Genomic DNA, 17,420 nt, shown 5'->3' with positions numbered 1-17,420 from the left:
CTCTATGCTAATTTTAAACTTAAAAGCTAAAACTAAAAACTAAAACTAAAAGTAAACAAGAATAAATAGCAAATGAAATAGGTCAACTAAAAGGGCGAAAATGAATAAAACTAAAATATCATAACAACTAATAGTGCAAAACACACAACAACGAACTAAAATGCAAGCAATCTAAAATGAAAATCATGAAATAGATGCTACATAAAATTATTCAAAATTTGGTGTCTACAGTTTGCCCCTCTTTGTCTGAGTTTTGAAAAAACTTGAGACAAAGAAGTAGACACCAAATACTTACCTGTGTTATTGGGCTGCAAAAGATTCCAACGAACAGGAATTCTAACACGGGACTGACCCGAATAAGAATTTAAAATTGGGATAGACTCGCGGAATAGACCCGGACAGAAATGTAAAATTGGGATAGACCCACGGGATAGACCCGGACTGAAATTTAAATTGGGATAGACCCACGGGATAGACCCGGACAGAAATGTAAAATTGATGAATTGAAGTGAGATGGAGTGTTGGTGGGATTGACCCATGTTTATTGGTGATGCAAATGAAAGAAGCGAAATGAAGTGTTAATGGGACTGACCCATGTTTGTTAGTGGTGCAAATGAAAATTGAAAGGCACACTAGTGGGACAAACCCATGCTCCAGTGGCGGTGAAAATGAAATGTCTTTTGACAATCGGACAGTGGGATCAAACCCGAACCTGCCGTGAGAACTTGATTTGATTTTTTGATTTTTGGATTTTTTGGATTTTTGGATTTTTTTTTTTTTTTGATTTTTTTGATTGATTTTTTTTTTTTTTTTGAGGGAATCTTTTCAAAATTTGCCCCAGTATGATGAATTGGTCAGTGAGACGGCATCTGAGCCTGACGGGGTGTGGACGGTCAGCGGGATAAAACCCGGTCCTGCCGAGGTAAGCGGCCAGCGGGATAAAACCCGGTCCCGCCGAGATTGGCGGGATAAAACCCGGTCCCAATGTGAGATAGCGGTCAGCGGGATTAAACCCGGTCCTGCCGAGATTGGCGGGATGAAACCCGGTCCCAATTTGATAAAAAGCGGTCAGCGGGATTATACCCGGTCCTGCCGAGATTGGCGGGATGAAACCCGGTCCCAATTTGATAAAAAGCGGTCAGCGGGATTATACCCGGTCCTGCCGAGATTGGCGGGATGAAACCCGGTCCCAATTTGATAAAAACGGTCAGCGGGATTATACCCGGTCCTGCCGAGATTGGCGGGATGAAACCCGGTCCCAATTTGATAAAAAGCGGTCAGCGGGATTATACCCGGTCCTGCCGAGATTGGCGGGATGAAACCCGGTCCCAATTTGATAAAAAACGGTCAGCGGGATTATACCCGGTCCTGCCGAGATTGGCGGGATGAAACCCGGTCCCAATTCGATAAAAACGGTCAGCGGGATTATACCCGGTCCTGCCGAGATTGGCGGGATGAAACCCGGTCCCAATTTGATAAAAAGCGGTCAGCGGGATTATACCCGGTCCTGCCGAGATTGGCGGGATGAAACCCGGTCCCAATTTGATAAAAACGGTCAGCGGGATTATACCCGGTCCTGCCGAGATTGGCGGGATGAAACCCGGTCCCAATTTGATAAAAACGGTCAGCGGGATTATACCCGGTCCTGCCGAGATTGGCGGGATGAAACCCGGTCCCAATTTGATAAAAAGCGGTCAGCGGGATTATACCCGGTCCTGCCGAGATTGGCGGGATGAAACCCGGTCCCAATTTGATAAAAAGCGGTCAGCGGGATTATACCCGGTCCTGCCGAGCTAAAATAAAACACACGCGTTAGTGAGATAGACTCGATGCTAACGGCGGTAGAATGAAAACACGCACGTTAGTGAGATAAACTCGATGCTAACGGTGGTAGAATGAAACGCACACGTTAGTGAGATAGACTCGATGCTAACGGCGGTTGAAGTAAAACACACACGCTAGTGAGATAGACTCGATGCTAACGGTGGTTGAATGAAACGCACACGCTAGTGAGATAGACTCGATGCTAACGGTGGTTGAATTAAAACCAATCCCAACATGACTTTCGTGAAGTTGGCGGCACAAAATCCAGGCCCAACGTGATGATGTGGTGTTGGCGGCACCAAGTCCAGGCCCAACGTGATAAAGTGAGGTTGGCGGCACTAAATCCAGGCCCAACGTGATAAAGTGATGTTGGCGGCACCAAGTCCAGACCCAACGTGACATTGTGAATGGTCAGTGGGATAAGACCCAATCCTGCCATCCAATTGGTCAAGAAATTGGATTTGATTTGTCAAGATACAAGAAATTGATTTGATTTTCCAAGTAACAAGAATCTGAACTTGACTTTTGATTTTTGACTTTTGAATTTTTCCTGATTTTTCGAGAGAATCTTTTTCAAAAATAATTTGCTGCAGTGTAGGGCCCTTTTCCCTTCTTTCTTCTCTTTCTTCGGCATCGGCCTTCCACATCACCGGATGCTCCTTCGTCAATTTCAACTATGAATACCTGCACAGGGGGCTTACATGCATTCGAATTTTCATGAAAAGGACAGCATGATTGATTTGAAAGTCTTGCTTGAGTCTTTGACGAAATCCTCAAATGGACTATAAAAATTTGCCCCAGTGTGGGCTTATTTTGTGAAATCTTGCAAATAAAAATTTTGCCCCAGTATGGGCCCATTTGATTGCAAAAATTGTTTTGGATGACTTTCCATTTATTCGAATACTGTAAGAAACTGTGTTTCCTATAGTGTGAAGAAAATGGAATATCTTGCTTAAACCATATAGAAAATTTCATGATGAATTTCTCAAAATAATGCCAAATCACAAAAGATTTCTTCCTCACTTTTAGCATCGGTGCCCAGAGTAGCGGGTCACCATTTCTTGTTGGCTCAACTTTCAGGGCCAATCGAGTGGGGTGTTATTTCTGATTTGGAAATGGCTAAAGGAAATGGAAGGTCAAGATTTGTCTTATTCATGTGTACAGATGGTATGTAATCCCTTCAATACCATATCTTAGTGAAAGCAAAGAGTTTGTCACCCTCATGTCTTAAGAAAACTTAGTCAACGTATAAGCTTCATGGGCTTGCAAAATTTCGGGTAGAAATGATAGCTAAACATGTAAAAAACTGGTTATACCCTTATGATCACGAATGATTGATGGACTTCTTATGAGCATATCCTCACTTTGGACTGTCATGAAGGAATAAGTCAACGATGGACTTTATTAGCTTGTAATTTGGCTTGAAAACGGTAGCTAAAGAATAAACTTCCAAGGACATTGCACTGAAGATCGTATCTTCCAAAAACTGCCCCTATTTTGAACTCAAAGATCTCAGAATTTGTTCGTATTCTTTTCATCATTCACCAGGGATTTCAGCGTCGAATTTTTCTGCATTTTCTTGCATTTACTTTTCTTGCTTTGCTTTTCGCCTCTTTTCCCTTTCCCTCAACTTGGTGGACTTTCGCATGATGAGTAGCGTCAACCCCATACCCAGGCAATTCAGAAATACAGCTAAAATTTTCCGGCATCAGAAATTTTCTTGACAAGGCCATTGCAAAGAACAGAAGGCAGGACTTTCGGCTTTTGTAATGGGGTCAGGTGGGGTGCTTAGAAAAGTTAAAGCTCGAAAGCGGATTTCAAAAGCGGTTTGAAAAATCTGAGATCACATTGTTGCGTCAACCCTATTTTAGGGTTAAACCAAAGCTTGCCCCAGTTTATGCTCAATTGAGGCTTTTCACTTTCATTTTCTTTCTTCTTTTGACTTTTCGGCTTTTTGCCATTCTTTGAAATTTGCCCCAGTTTATATTTGAATTGAGGTTCTCTTTTCTTCTTTTGATTTGGATTTTGTTGCTTTTCACTTTTTCACTTCTTGAAACTTTTCCTTTTTCAACTCAAACTTGCCCCAGTGTAGGGTTTGCGATTCTCAGGGGTTGCCAAACGAAATATTTTATTCTGAAGGCTCAAAAAGGATAACTAGGGATAGAACGTTTGATTGGAAAAGAAGATGGCCTGACTTGTATTCCGTTCCTTACAATAACTCTGAAAGGAAACTTTCATTAATAGGAAATTTCTGGCATGTATCTGAATTAACTGCTTGAGGAAGACCCTTGTTCATCCATGCTTGTGAAACATAGGCGATCCACGCGGACAAAACTCTTTTTTTTCCTTCAAAATTGGAACCCAAGTGGAATCAAATTTCCCCAATTTGCGGTTCCCTTCCTATTTTAGCATTTTTGCTTTTCCCCTCCTTATTCTAGCATTTTTTTGCTTTTCCCCTTTTCTTTTCCCTTTTTCAAAATTCCTCAATCTCCTTCCCCAATGTGGGGTGCGATCATATGTGCACTCGAAAAGAACCATCAATTTTTAGCTCAAATGAGGATGCAAGGGATGATCAGTGTTTAGGTTATAGAAATGATGGCCAAAGTATCATTCTTACGCTTCATGACAATCAAAGTAATGCAATGCTCATTGAGAACCCATTCCCTTTTGAAAGTTTTCCAATGTAGGGTAGAGATCATTAAGGCCTTTATTTGAAACGAAATTATCCTTCCAAAGGCTCAAATGGGAGAGCAAATGATAAAATCTGTATAGGTAGAGAAACGAATGCTTGAAATATCATTCCAAATTTTCAAAACAAACAAGGATAACGCACATTTTTGCTTTCACTTAGATGTGATTGAATCGGATTAGACACAGCGGACATTTTCAAGCAAAAGTTGCCCCAATTTGCAATTTATCGATCAATGTGACTGATTTTATTTTGGGGTTAAGTGAAGGAGAAAGGTATCTCATGGGCCCTTTTGAGTGACCTCTTTTAATTCTGAACACTCTTATTGTGAATGTTCAGGCCGGAGGTTGAAAAAATCCCAATTTAGTCTTATTTCTTAAAATTCATCATGAAATCTCCAATGAATAAGAATAAAGAATGAAATGTACATAAATATACACAAAACAATGATTGTCCAAAAATTTTATTGCTGAAAAAGTTTGAAACAAAATTTCTCATTCAATTTACGATACAAATGAGAAGAGAGAAACTTGTAAAGAGCTCCACATATACACTTTTTGTCTCCTTTTCTTTTTGGAACAAAATGTATTAACAAATCAAATATACAAAATTTTCCTTTGGAAAACAATTACAACATCTCTCAGAGGCTTTAGCGTAGAGCTTCCAGATAGATCATTTATGTTTTCATTATAGGACCTGCCCAAGAATCAAATAATACTTTCTGAACTTTATCGGATCAAAAATTGTTATCCAATATAGGGAAATATTTTCACCTTATTGAAACATTTTTATGAATGCAGGGGAGGGGGAAAAAAAGAAAAATACCCCGAGTTAGTAGGCAAAACTGCAAAATCGGTATGCATGTCCTATGGGGGAGCCCTTTTGTGCCAAGGGTAGGCCTAGCATGAAAATGCAATCCTTCAGAGCAGGCACTATACCATACCTGATGGATCTGATCAACTCATTGAGTGAAAAAAAATAATTTGAAAAATTTGGCCCATTGGAATGAGAAAAGACGTTGGTCAAAATAAGGACCTCGTCCGAGGGGATTGATCACTTTTGATCGATACAAGAATTTGCAAAAACGCACGGGTTTGACCTTGACGAACTTCCTATCGAAGAGATTGGAATTCGTTTTGACAACTTTTCTCAGTGAAGCACAGGTCAAAACTCCAACTGATCAAATGGCTGGATGCAACGGATGTTTTTCTCAAAATCGACTAGGTTTTTCATTTTTTGAAATTCGACATTGAAACCCTAATTGGTCAAATGAAATTGACAATTTATTAAAAATCGACCGGATTACCCTAAAAAGGGAAACAGGTCAAATGAATTGAATGAAATTTAATTTATCCAAAATTAATCAGATCACCCTAAAAAGGGTAAATTGATCAACTAGACTGAACGAAACTTGATTTATTCGAAATCGGCTCGATTGCCCCAAAAATGGGTAAATTGGCCAAATGAATGAAATTGAATTAGTGATTTATTCAAAAATCGGCCGAGTGACCCTAAAAAGGGTAAATCGGTCAAATGAATTGACGATTTATTCAAAATCGACCAGGTGACCCTAAAAAGGGTAAGTTGATCAAATGAATTGATAATTTATTCAAAAATCGACCAAATGACCCTAAAAAGGGTAAGTTGATCAAATGAATTGATGATTTATTGAATGAATTGGCAAAATGGATTGGTTGAATTGTCCGGCCAATGATTATTTCAAAATTATTGAGGTGCATTAGTCTATGACCTTCTAAAAATCAAATTTTGGCCTCAATTTATTTATCGTCTCAATAGGAGGAATCATTTGTGAATTTCTTCAAATTAATGTCCTTCACGCAAGGGATTTTTACCAATTTTTGCTAAAATGGCCAAAAAGTGATTATTAGATGCTCATATTCCAAAGATCACTCTATGAAAATGATCGGATCCTACCTTACCTTGTGCACTTCCCCTTTGGATGGTACAAAAATGTAAACGTGCAAGTCTCACTGAATTAAGTATCCGAGACACAAGGTGGCTTATTCCTAAACACGGGATTCCCTATGTGGCATTCCCTTTCTATGGTTTATGCATGATGCCATTTATTAAAGCGATGTAAATATATGACAAATATGACCTAAGGGACATAAATAATGCATCGGGGGGAAAAAGGTCTAAAATGAAATGTATTTATTAAGTATAATGACTGAAATTTAAACATGTGAGTTATCTAGTGGGTAGGTCACTAAAAGAGTGCCAAAAGGGCCTCTTATTGCTAGGGCATATGAATGCAAGCCAAGAAAACAAAAGAATGGTTAGTGCAATTGGTAATACACATAACATATTGGGAGCAATTAAGAAAAAAAAATACAATAAAGCAAGTAAGAGGGGTGGAACCCCTTCCCTCGTGCCTAATGTGCTTAAAATAGGGTGAGGCTGACTCTAACCTAGGAAAATTCTAACATGGATGCATGAGGCTGGGGTTCACTAATGCATCTAGACTCGATAAGGTTTCGGCTCCCAAGCCTTCAGACCTAAAGGCGAAGGGTCATCACTCCCAGGGCCTTTGATCGGTGGCTCGAGTGATCCCTTAGGTAGCGCTATGGGCGCAGAGCACACCAGCCGCCTACCCAAGGCAATCGATCCTAATCCTACAAGGTGGTGTGGGAAACGCCCACGAAAAATAAAATAAAATGGGATAAAAGCAAGTAAACGTGCACGTATGAAGTGTTTTCCAATTTTGAGGGAAGGGGTTGAGAACCACGAGAGGCTCTAAAGGTGACACCCCCCCCAAATGCAATGCAAGCGCGAGATAAACAAGTAAACATACATCCAATCAACCAATCACACATTCGTGAGCGAGGGAGTAGTTGGATACGCGCGCGAGGCAAAAGGCCCTAAAAATGGAAAATGCAACCCTAATATCCAAATGCAATGCATAAAAAGGGTAGAAAAAGGAAACGAATGGCTAAGTCAAATGCTTGGACCCACTTAGGAGTTCCCCAGTGGAGTCGCCAACTGTCGCGCCCCACTTTTTGATGATGTTGTGTGTGGTGTGAGATGTGAGTGTGTGTATGAAATGTGAACGTGTGAAAGTGAAAACGATGAAAGGCCATGGGACTTAGGAATGCGACGATTTGGCCAAGTGAAGTTCAAAAAGGGTTTTTTAATAAAAATGGAGTCGCCACTTGGTATAGAGTTAGGGTGTACCAAGTCACCCAAAAATGATTTTTGTTTTTGAATGAAAAAAGTGAATAAACCCTTTTTGAGAACTTTTGGGTCTACGTAACCAAAAGAGGGATCGGGGGTCACATTTGACGAAGGGGAAGGCAAGGATAAAAATCCAAGGCACCCCTTCGACCTAGCCAAGGCTAGTTGCGTGACTTAACCCTACCTTTCCTAGTTTTCTACCCAATGTATGTTCGCACGTTGGATATGACTATATGAATGCAAAACGAAAAGGAAAATGCAATCCTAAATTCTACGATGTCTCTCGTGAGGCTTTTGGTCCCAAACCACATGAATTGTGGCGGCCAACAAAGGAAAACCTCATAGAGGTCGATTAATGCAAATGTGTGCAAGTGTGAAAGTGTATGAAAGATGCAAGAAATGTAAGTGCAAGTGTGCGAAATTGTATAAAGGTGCTTGTGTGAAATTGTAAAAAAAAATCCAAATGTTTGTGTGCAGATGTATGAAAAGGTGCTCGTGTGAAATTGTGTGAAAAATCCAAGTGTTTGTGTGCAAGGGAAGGGATATGAAGGTGCATGTGTGAAAGTAGGAGGAGAAAATAAAAGTGTAATGAGGGTATAGAATGATAGAGTGAATGTAGAATGCATGAGCCTAGGGAATGCAAGCAAGACGGGTACGGGGGTTGACTCCTAACTTTCGACTTTGATTTTCCCTTTGATTAGAAGGCAAAACTAGCGTGCTAAGGCTATCGAATAGCCACACTCGCTCGTCTCCCTTATCAGAAGGGGGCACTCAAGCAAAATGAACCCTATAACTAGCATGAAATGCAAAAATCTAAAGTGAGAGGGAAGGGACTAGAGGAGCATGCTAAATGATAAAAACTAAGAAAAAATGCATGAAAATGTAGTGAGCAAGCAAATGATGTGCTAACGAGGGGAAATCCCTAAGGGTCTAGCGTTGGACTAGCCCATTCTATGAATTCCGACTAGCGTTGGACTAGCGGAAACGTACATTCATCCATTCCATTCATTCATGGTTATGAAAGCAAGTAGACATGCCAAAACGCTCGTAAACACATAACACGTAGCACTTAGCATGCTCGACTAGATGCAAGAACCTAATAAAGCAATTAAACATGTAGCAACAAAAGCAAGCAACCAAGGGGAAGGGGAAATGGACCAGATGCTCTCCGAGCCCTATCTATTACAAGCCAAGAGGTGTACACATACCCCATAAAAACATAAAAGGGGAAAGGGAAATGGACCAGATGCTCTCCGAGCCCTATCTATTACAAGCCAAGAGGTGTACACATACCCCATAAAACTTAAATAAAGGTAAAAGCAAGTAAATGCATGCAAGGAGGTAAGGAAAGCGAAGTAGACAGGCATATTCACATAACACGTAAGATCACATAGGAGAGACAAAAATGGATAAAAGAAATTGTACCTCCCTTGAGTTGATGCCTTAAATTGAGTGAAACCACTTATTTACCCTCCAAAAATAATAAATGAGTCAAGGTACCAATTTATTTATCAAATAATCATAAAAAATAAAATGGCAAACTTGAAATTGAATCAATTGAATCATGTAAGCAAACAACATTCAAGAAGTCAAAAGAAGAAAGGACTTGATTGCAAAAATAAACAAAGTTTTGGGGTCAAAATTAAAGGAAAATAAAGTTCAGGGACCTATTTGCAATTAAATTAAGGACCGAATTGAGAGAAGTTGAAAATATCCAGGGCCACAGTACAGTCAAGGAAAAATTCAGGGACTGATTTGCAAAATCGTTTTCTGGTTTCTTAATGGACCAAACCATTGGGCCTTTGTATTTATTTCGTGGGCCAAGACTTATCAAATCCAATAGAAAATCCAAGGGCAAATGGAATGGGCTAGTCCACTATTCTGACCCCAAAAATAAACCAACAAACTGGTGGGCTTTAATCCTCCAGCCCAGGACGAACCCAAATGAAAGAAAACCAAACCCAGTTCCAAGTAGCCCAAACAAATAGCCAAACCCAATTCCTCTTTTGTTTTACCAAAAACCCAACAAAGCTAATAGGTCTAATTTCATTCCAAAATCCGGGATTAATTATTTTAAAAGCATACTTAAAACAACAAAAAAATAATAATAATAATTAAGCTTGAAAGGGGGTAAAAATGATTATTTTACAGAAGTTTTCGGGCCTTAGTGAAATTACTCAAAGATTTGGGGGTCAAAACGTGATTTGTTAAACATTTTCATACCAGCTCACGATGCATCTTCTTCTTCTTTGTTAGTTTTTTCCTGCTGTAATTTCTACGGCAACTTAGCGACATCACCTCAAGATTTCAAGCCCAAGTGCACGATACACATATACCCAAATCGCCGACAAAGCCAATCCAATATTATGCAAGGAATTCCGACAAGACAGATTGCAAAACAAATGGACAGATTGCAGGCTTTGGAAGAAAAGAAAAAGCCGCAGGAACACTAAAAGAAACAAAACCCAGGAACAAAACAAAAAAAAAAAAACAAAATAAAAAAAAAAAAACAAAATAAAAGCGAGATGAGTTGGGACATTATTTTGGGATGGTACCTGATGAAGGCTTTTTGTTGAATCGAAATCCAAACAAGAAACGCGCAAAGGAGTCGTTTGGAGCTGATTCGTTGCAGCTTTTGACATGGAACAGGGAGATGGGATCAACGACTTCAAGTCCAAATTCGAGGGATCTCCTGATGTTATTTCTCCAAGATCTCTGAACGGAAATCTCTCTCCTGATGTCACAGAGTATGCAGAAGCTAACAGCTTGGTGAATGATGCCTCGATGGAGAAAATCTTCGCTCAAGAAAGCTGGATGATCAGCCTTTTCCAAGGAAAAACGCAGCTTGCATTCTCCCTCTTGCTCTCGTTTCTTCTGTTTTCTTTTTTTTTAGCCCAGCCGCCAACCTCAGCTCTCTCTATTTCTTGGTTTTTCTTTTCACCGAAGCTCCCTGCCGTCCACTATCCTCTCTAAACTCTCCCTCTGGTTTTTTCCTAGCCCTCCCCCAGAAGCTTGCTCAGTTTTCTTTCTTTTTGTTTCGCCAACTTGCGGCCGTCAACCTCCCTTACCTCTCTCTTTCTCCTTCTCAGCTAAAACCTAGCCAAAACCCCTTCTAGATTCATCCTCTCCTCCAGGTGTCCTAGACACCTGGCCTCTTATGCTAAAATTTACCCCCCGAAGGACCTCCTGAAATCTCGTTTTCAAGCTGCGGCAAAAACGCAGCTTTTATGCCGCGTATTGGCTACTTTTCCATTTTTCCTTTTTTTTTTTTTTTTTTTTGAAATTAGTAATTTAATTACAAATAAAATTAAAACAAAAACAACAATTCAAGTAATATCAAACAAAAACAAACAATCAAAAAATAATAATAAACAACAAAGTTGTGATTTTTCAATTTCCATTTTCATCATTTTTCACTTTTTTCCTTCCAAGAAAGCATTGAATTTAAGTTACAAACAACTAAGACATATTTTTGATGTTTTCCTTTTCTTTTTTCTAAAAACTCTATGCTAATTTTAAACTTAAAAGCTAAAACTAAAAACTAAAACTAAAAGTAAACAAGAATAAATAGCAAATGAAATAGGTCAACTAAAAGGGCGAAAATGAATAAAACTAAAATATCATAACAACTAATAGTGCAAAACACACAACAACGAACTAAAATGCAAGCAATCTAAAATGAAAATCATGAAATAGATGCTACATAAAATTATTCAAAATTTGGTGTCTACAAAACCAGTACTTCGTGTGACGACCCCACTTTCCCTTAGGGCGTACCCCAGGGTTCGGCGGGCCGCCTGCCCAGCTCTCGCCGGGACTCAGTCGTTCACTACAATCCTCAAATATATTACAATATACATCTGAAATATACATCACATGGTCCACAATTATACATCCAAGTCTCCAATAATTACATGTCACAAAAGCAGCGGAAACAATTCTCAACTATACATAAAATGATTCCAAATCAAAACTGTACAAAACATAGGTCATCCAATCACGTGCACAAGTACTATAAGTCCTTCCTTCGCCTTGAGCCCTGTGGAGGGGAATAAAATATTTTTGGGGTGAGCTAGAAGCTCAGCGAGTAACCAGCAAAATCATTAAGCAAATATATTTCACAATGTGGCATTTCGATGATTTCGATGATGTCATGATTCAGAGATCAAATGTCCGTTTAGTGCTCTCGTGAGCCAGTGAAATCATTGCACTAGAACACCCAACGCTCAAATAGATCATAACACACGAACAGAGAGAGGGAGCCCCTTTTTGAGCTCCAGATAACATGAACATGAACCACAAACAGAGTGGAGACGTTGGTGTCCAGCACAAGACTTTCCCAGAACTCATTGAAGCCAAAACCATATCATGAATTCACATGCAAGCACGCATGAGATGCAATCGAGTAAATAATGCAAGAAACATTTCACAAGTACTTTGGAAATAGTTTAGGGTCACTCACCTCCACGGCTCTGAAACCATCCATCATATTGCATTACTTCACTCAAGTCCAAGCCCTAAAGCACAAACGCAAAGCAATCAAGCCCATTCCAAATTCGGACAGCATTTCCCCTGAATTTTCTTACTTTTCCAGCCACCACGGCTTCATTATATCCTCAGCCAGTCCCAAAGGTACACACACAACAACAAGTTCATCCAATAGCCATTCAGCAAGCTCCAAGTAGTACTAGCCTTGGCCCCGAATAAAAAAACTGTTTTGCCCTTATTATGCGGTAATGGCGTCAAATTCACTACGGTTATCGGATGGGGGTGTAAGACCCACCGTTTCGAAGCTATGAAACAGGGCTACAACAATGTAGAAGGCCACTCAGTCCAAATCCTAGCACAACTAGATCGAAAATGCAGAATACCACAACCTGAACCGCAATTGCAGGTTCCCAAATCACACAAAACTGTAATACGTCTATCTCAGCCTACACAGGTCCAAATGCATTGATTCCAAAGGCATATGAAAGCTAAGACATCAAGCTACATTTCATCAGAAGACACCAACAGCAAAATCCAAACCAATTCCAGTCAAAACAGACGATTACAATCACAGTTCGCACATTCTGATCACCCAGAACAGCAATAGAAAAAACGACATATCTCACTCTAAACTAATCCAAATGACCTGAAATTTTGTAGGCACCTCTAAAATGTCATTCCCTACAACTTTCATGTTTTGAGCTAAGGCCAATTCGGCCTCTATCTATGACCTAAAATTTCGGACAGAATGTAGCTTCAAGAACCCTAATTTTCCAGAATTTCTTCCAAACCCAAAATTGGTTGCAATTGTCCACTTTTCCCACCTTCTAGCTTCATTACATAACATTTCCAATCATCATACAAGGCCACAACAGCATGATCACATTAAACCAGAAAATTCACCAATAAATTGTAAACTTCACCATTTCATCCAAAAACAAGAATTAAATCACAAAATTCAACGATACCAACTGTGACGACCCCACTTCTCCCAAGGGCGAACCCAAGGGTATCGGCGGGCTGCCTAACCCTGGGGTACGCCCTAAGGGAAAGTGGGGTCGTCACAGTTGGTATCAGAGCCGCGGAGGTGAGTGACCCTAAACTATTTCCAAAGTACTTGTGAAATGTTTCTTGCATTATTTACTCGATTGCATCTCATGCGTGCTTGCATGTGAATTCATGATATGATTTTGGCTTCAATGAGTTCTGGGAAAGTCTTGTGCTGGACACCAACGTCTCCACTCTGTTTGTGGTTCATGTTCATGTTATCTGGAGCTCAAAAAGGGGCTCCCTCTCTCTGTTCGTGTGTTATGATCTATTTGAGCGTTGGGTGTTCTAGTGCAATGATTTCACTGGCTCACGAGAGCACTAAACGGACATTTGATCTCTGAATCATGACATCATCGAAATCATCGAAATGCCACATTGTGAAATATATTTGCTTAATGATTTTGCTGGTTACTCGCTGAGCTTCTAGCTCACCCCAAAAATATTTTATTCCCCTCCACAGGGCTCAAGGCGAAGGAAGGACTTATAGTACTTGTGCACGTGATTGGATGACCTATGTTTTGTACAGTTTTGATTTGGAATCATTTTATGTATAGTTGAGAATTGTTTCCGCTGCTTTTGTGACATGTAATTATTGGAGACTTGGATGTATAATTGTGGACCATGTGATGTATATTTGAGATGTATATTGTAATATATTTGAGGATTGTAGTGAACGACTGAGTCCCGGCGAGAGTTGGGCAGGCGGCCCGCCGAACCCTGGGGTACGCCCTAAGGGAAAGTGGGGTCGTCACACTTCGCACTAAGGAGTCAGAATGTGTTCTCTTGCTAGGTACTCAAGGAATCATCTCATATACCCCGAAGAGGTTTCTCAGACAACTAGGTCGCATCCAGGGACTACAGTCTGCATCTGAGTTGAGTGAAGTCACCGTTTTCTTTGACAAGGGAGTATGTCCAAAAGATATCCCTATGAAGAGCCAAATCACTGAAGCTTGGAGAACAATATCCGACGACAGATGTATTAGTTATCTTCCGAAGCTCAAACAGAAGGGTATAGCAACTTCACAACACGAGGGTTGGTTAAGAAACTCCACCACGCAAGGGTTGCAATGTGAACCGTATGAGGAGATCAAGAAGTTGAAAACCATCGTTGAAGCCAAGGACAAGGAAGTTTTACAGTTGAAGGAATCCGTCGAGGCACACAAGGAAAGGGCAGAGGAAAACAAAAGGTTATATGAAGAGGAACGAGAAAAGCGCCAAGATATGAAGCGAAAATGTAGGGAATGAAACGACCCCACCTCCCCCTAAGGCGTACCAGAGGGTTTAGCGGGCCGCCTGCCCAGCTCTCGCCGGGACTCACTCACTTACTACATTCCTCAAGTAAATTACAAGGTACAACTCAAATAATACATCCAATTCTCCCAAAATTACATATCATAAGCGAAGCGGAAACTAGTTCTAAGCGTAAAATGTAGATTTACATCTGATTCAATTTCAAATATTTATACAAGCCTAAAAGTACATAAACCAAAACCAAAACTAAACTATACAAGATGTACGCCATCCAGCCACACAAGATCCAAAAACAAGTTCTTCCTTTACTTCGATCCATGTGGGGAGAAGAAGATAATAGGGGGTGAGCTAGAAGCTCAGCGAGTGACCAGTAAAATCAACAGCCAAGTATATTTCATAATAAAGCATTGATATGATGTCATGATGCAGTAATCAAATGTTCATTTATTGCTCATGTGAGCCAGTGAAGTTCTTGTACTTAAATATCCAATGCTCGTTTAGATCAAGTAACCGTGAAACAGAAGTAAGGAGCCATCGGGCTCCAAAGAATGTGTAAACAATAGTGGAGACATTGGTTCTAAGCACAAGACTTTCCAGGAACTCATTGGAGCCAAATTATGTCATGGCACACACCCGAACCCCAAATGATATGCAATGGAGTAATAAATGCAAGAATTAGTTCAAAAGTAACTTTGGGGACAGTCGAGGGATCACTCACTCAAAATATAGTGCTTCAAGTATTCACGTTCAACTATACTCCAGGTTTGAAGTCCAGATCTGCGATAGAAATCCAATTTGAGAACTTTGAAACACGAGTAAGATTCGAACTTAAACGTTCTGTTCATTAAGAATCAACCAATTGAAATTCATTTGAAAGGCATTCGTGAAACACTTGCTCGCTTCTCAAATCGTAAGGTTTTTGTAGCATATATACTTGGAAAACAACACTTGAGTTGAAAGTACAAGGAGATACAAGTTTACATTGGCCATTATATATTTTCCTCAAGGGTACAAGTTTGTTTAGGTTTTTAACGTATAATCCTCAATAACAAAGTAGTAAAGGTGCTCGCTAGTTTAAGTGATAATCACTTAACCTTTAAACAAGTTGCAAGTCTCGTTTCCTAGCCCTCGAGTATAAATTCGGGCAGCATGCCCTTTGTGTTTACCAAATTTTCCAGCCATTTAGGCTTCATTATTTTTCCTCAGCCACAACCCAAAGTCACGCATATCATAATTCAGGTCAAAAGCCGTTCCATAGGCTCACAATATCATAAGAACAAGATTCACAATAATAGCAAGTGCAGAAATTCAATTTAGCAAAAGACAGATTTGACATACGGAGGCGGAAATAACATATCTGAGGCTAAGATTGTCGGATTGAGGCGCAACCTATGCCGTTTCTAAGCTAAGACTCAGGGATACAATGTTCATGAAGGTCACTTAGTCCAGTTCCTAGTGCAACTTAGTCAAATTCTCGAATTACAGAACTAAAATCCAACTTGTCGGCTTTTCAACCGCGTTACACTGTAATGGACATACCTCAGGCTACAAAATTCCAATTCAGGTGTTCTTAGAGGCATTTGAAAGCTACCTCAGAATAATAAAACTTTCATGTTTTGGAAAAAAGCTAAATCAGTACGTATCCTAGTAAAAAAACGTGATAAACTGGACAAACTGATCACACGGACTGCTGGGGAAAAACTTAAAATAGTAAGGGTATTTTGGACTTTTCATGACCTACGTTGCTCCGATTGAGCTGAAATTTTGTAGATACCTATAAAATACCATTATATACAACTTTAATTCTTTGACCTAAGGCCAATTAAGCCTCTAAGATAGGGTTACAAATTCGGACAGAATGATGGGGAAAATTTCCAGATTCTGGAATTTTTGGTATTTAATGCAATCTTCCTTAATTTCTCACTCCAATCACTACCAAAACCTCTTCTATAAGCTTAATTACAACATAAAGGCATCATACATCAAATTGGGCAGAAATCTATGAAACCCTAACTTGCTTATTCATCCCAAATTCATCACACCCACTTGCATAATCATGAAATCAAGCCAAAACTTAAGCTAAAAACACATCTTAAAGCAACATTTAAAGCAACAAAGATCATGATCAAATGTTTGTACCTCAAAAGCAAGGCTTGGATGAGTGATAGTTCACTCCCTTTGAAATTTCTTGGTTCCTCAAGCTTCCCAACTCACACTTACTACTTTAATCGGTTTAGAATTGGATTTGTTACTTGGGTTGAAGCAAATCAAGAAGTAATGGAGTGTTTTCCCTTAGTGTTTTTCTTTCTCCTTCCTCTCGGCCAAGCAGCAGAAATAAGGGGTAGAAGATGTGAAAATTGGGTTTAAATAGAAAGACCAAGTCTTGGTCACCACCTTTCTTTTTTTCTCTTTCTTTCTTGCATTTTAAGCCTCATAATTTCGGTCAAACCAGCTGCAAACTAAGAAGACATTTTGTGCAAAAGTCAATAAGCTTGTTTGGTAAGAAAAATGGTGGTCAAGTGGTACGTTCAATCGGTAGTGCGCGGGACCCGCCGGTTCGCGCCGTTTTTCTTAAAAACACACGTATTAGGGTTTTTACTTCCCATTCACTAACCTTATATCATTGCTACTAATCACATATTATTTCTCACTTAAAAGTCACTTTTAATCCCCAAACTTAATCCTTACTCTGTACCGAAAATTCATCCGGCGAAAAATCGCGGAAACCCTAATTTGCTCCAATCTTGAAACCGAAGTGTGAAACCCTACTTTCTAGATTCATTGGCACTTATTGTGGGATGATTGGGTAGTAGGGCCATTATAAAGTGGTATTTGTCAAAGAAAAGGGAATTTTAAGAAAAATATAAGGAATTTGCACGGCTTCTGGCCGGATTCCCCCACAAAACACTATTCACCAGAAATTTTT

This window comes from Coffea arabica, chromosome 11e, assembly GCF_036785885.1.
Source record: "Coffea arabica cultivar ET-39 chromosome 11e, Coffea Arabica ET-39 HiFi, whole genome shotgun sequence".
NCBI lineage: Eukaryota > Viridiplantae > Streptophyta > Magnoliopsida > Gentianales > Rubiaceae > Coffea > Coffea arabica.
This window is presented reverse-complemented; position numbering follows the sequence as displayed.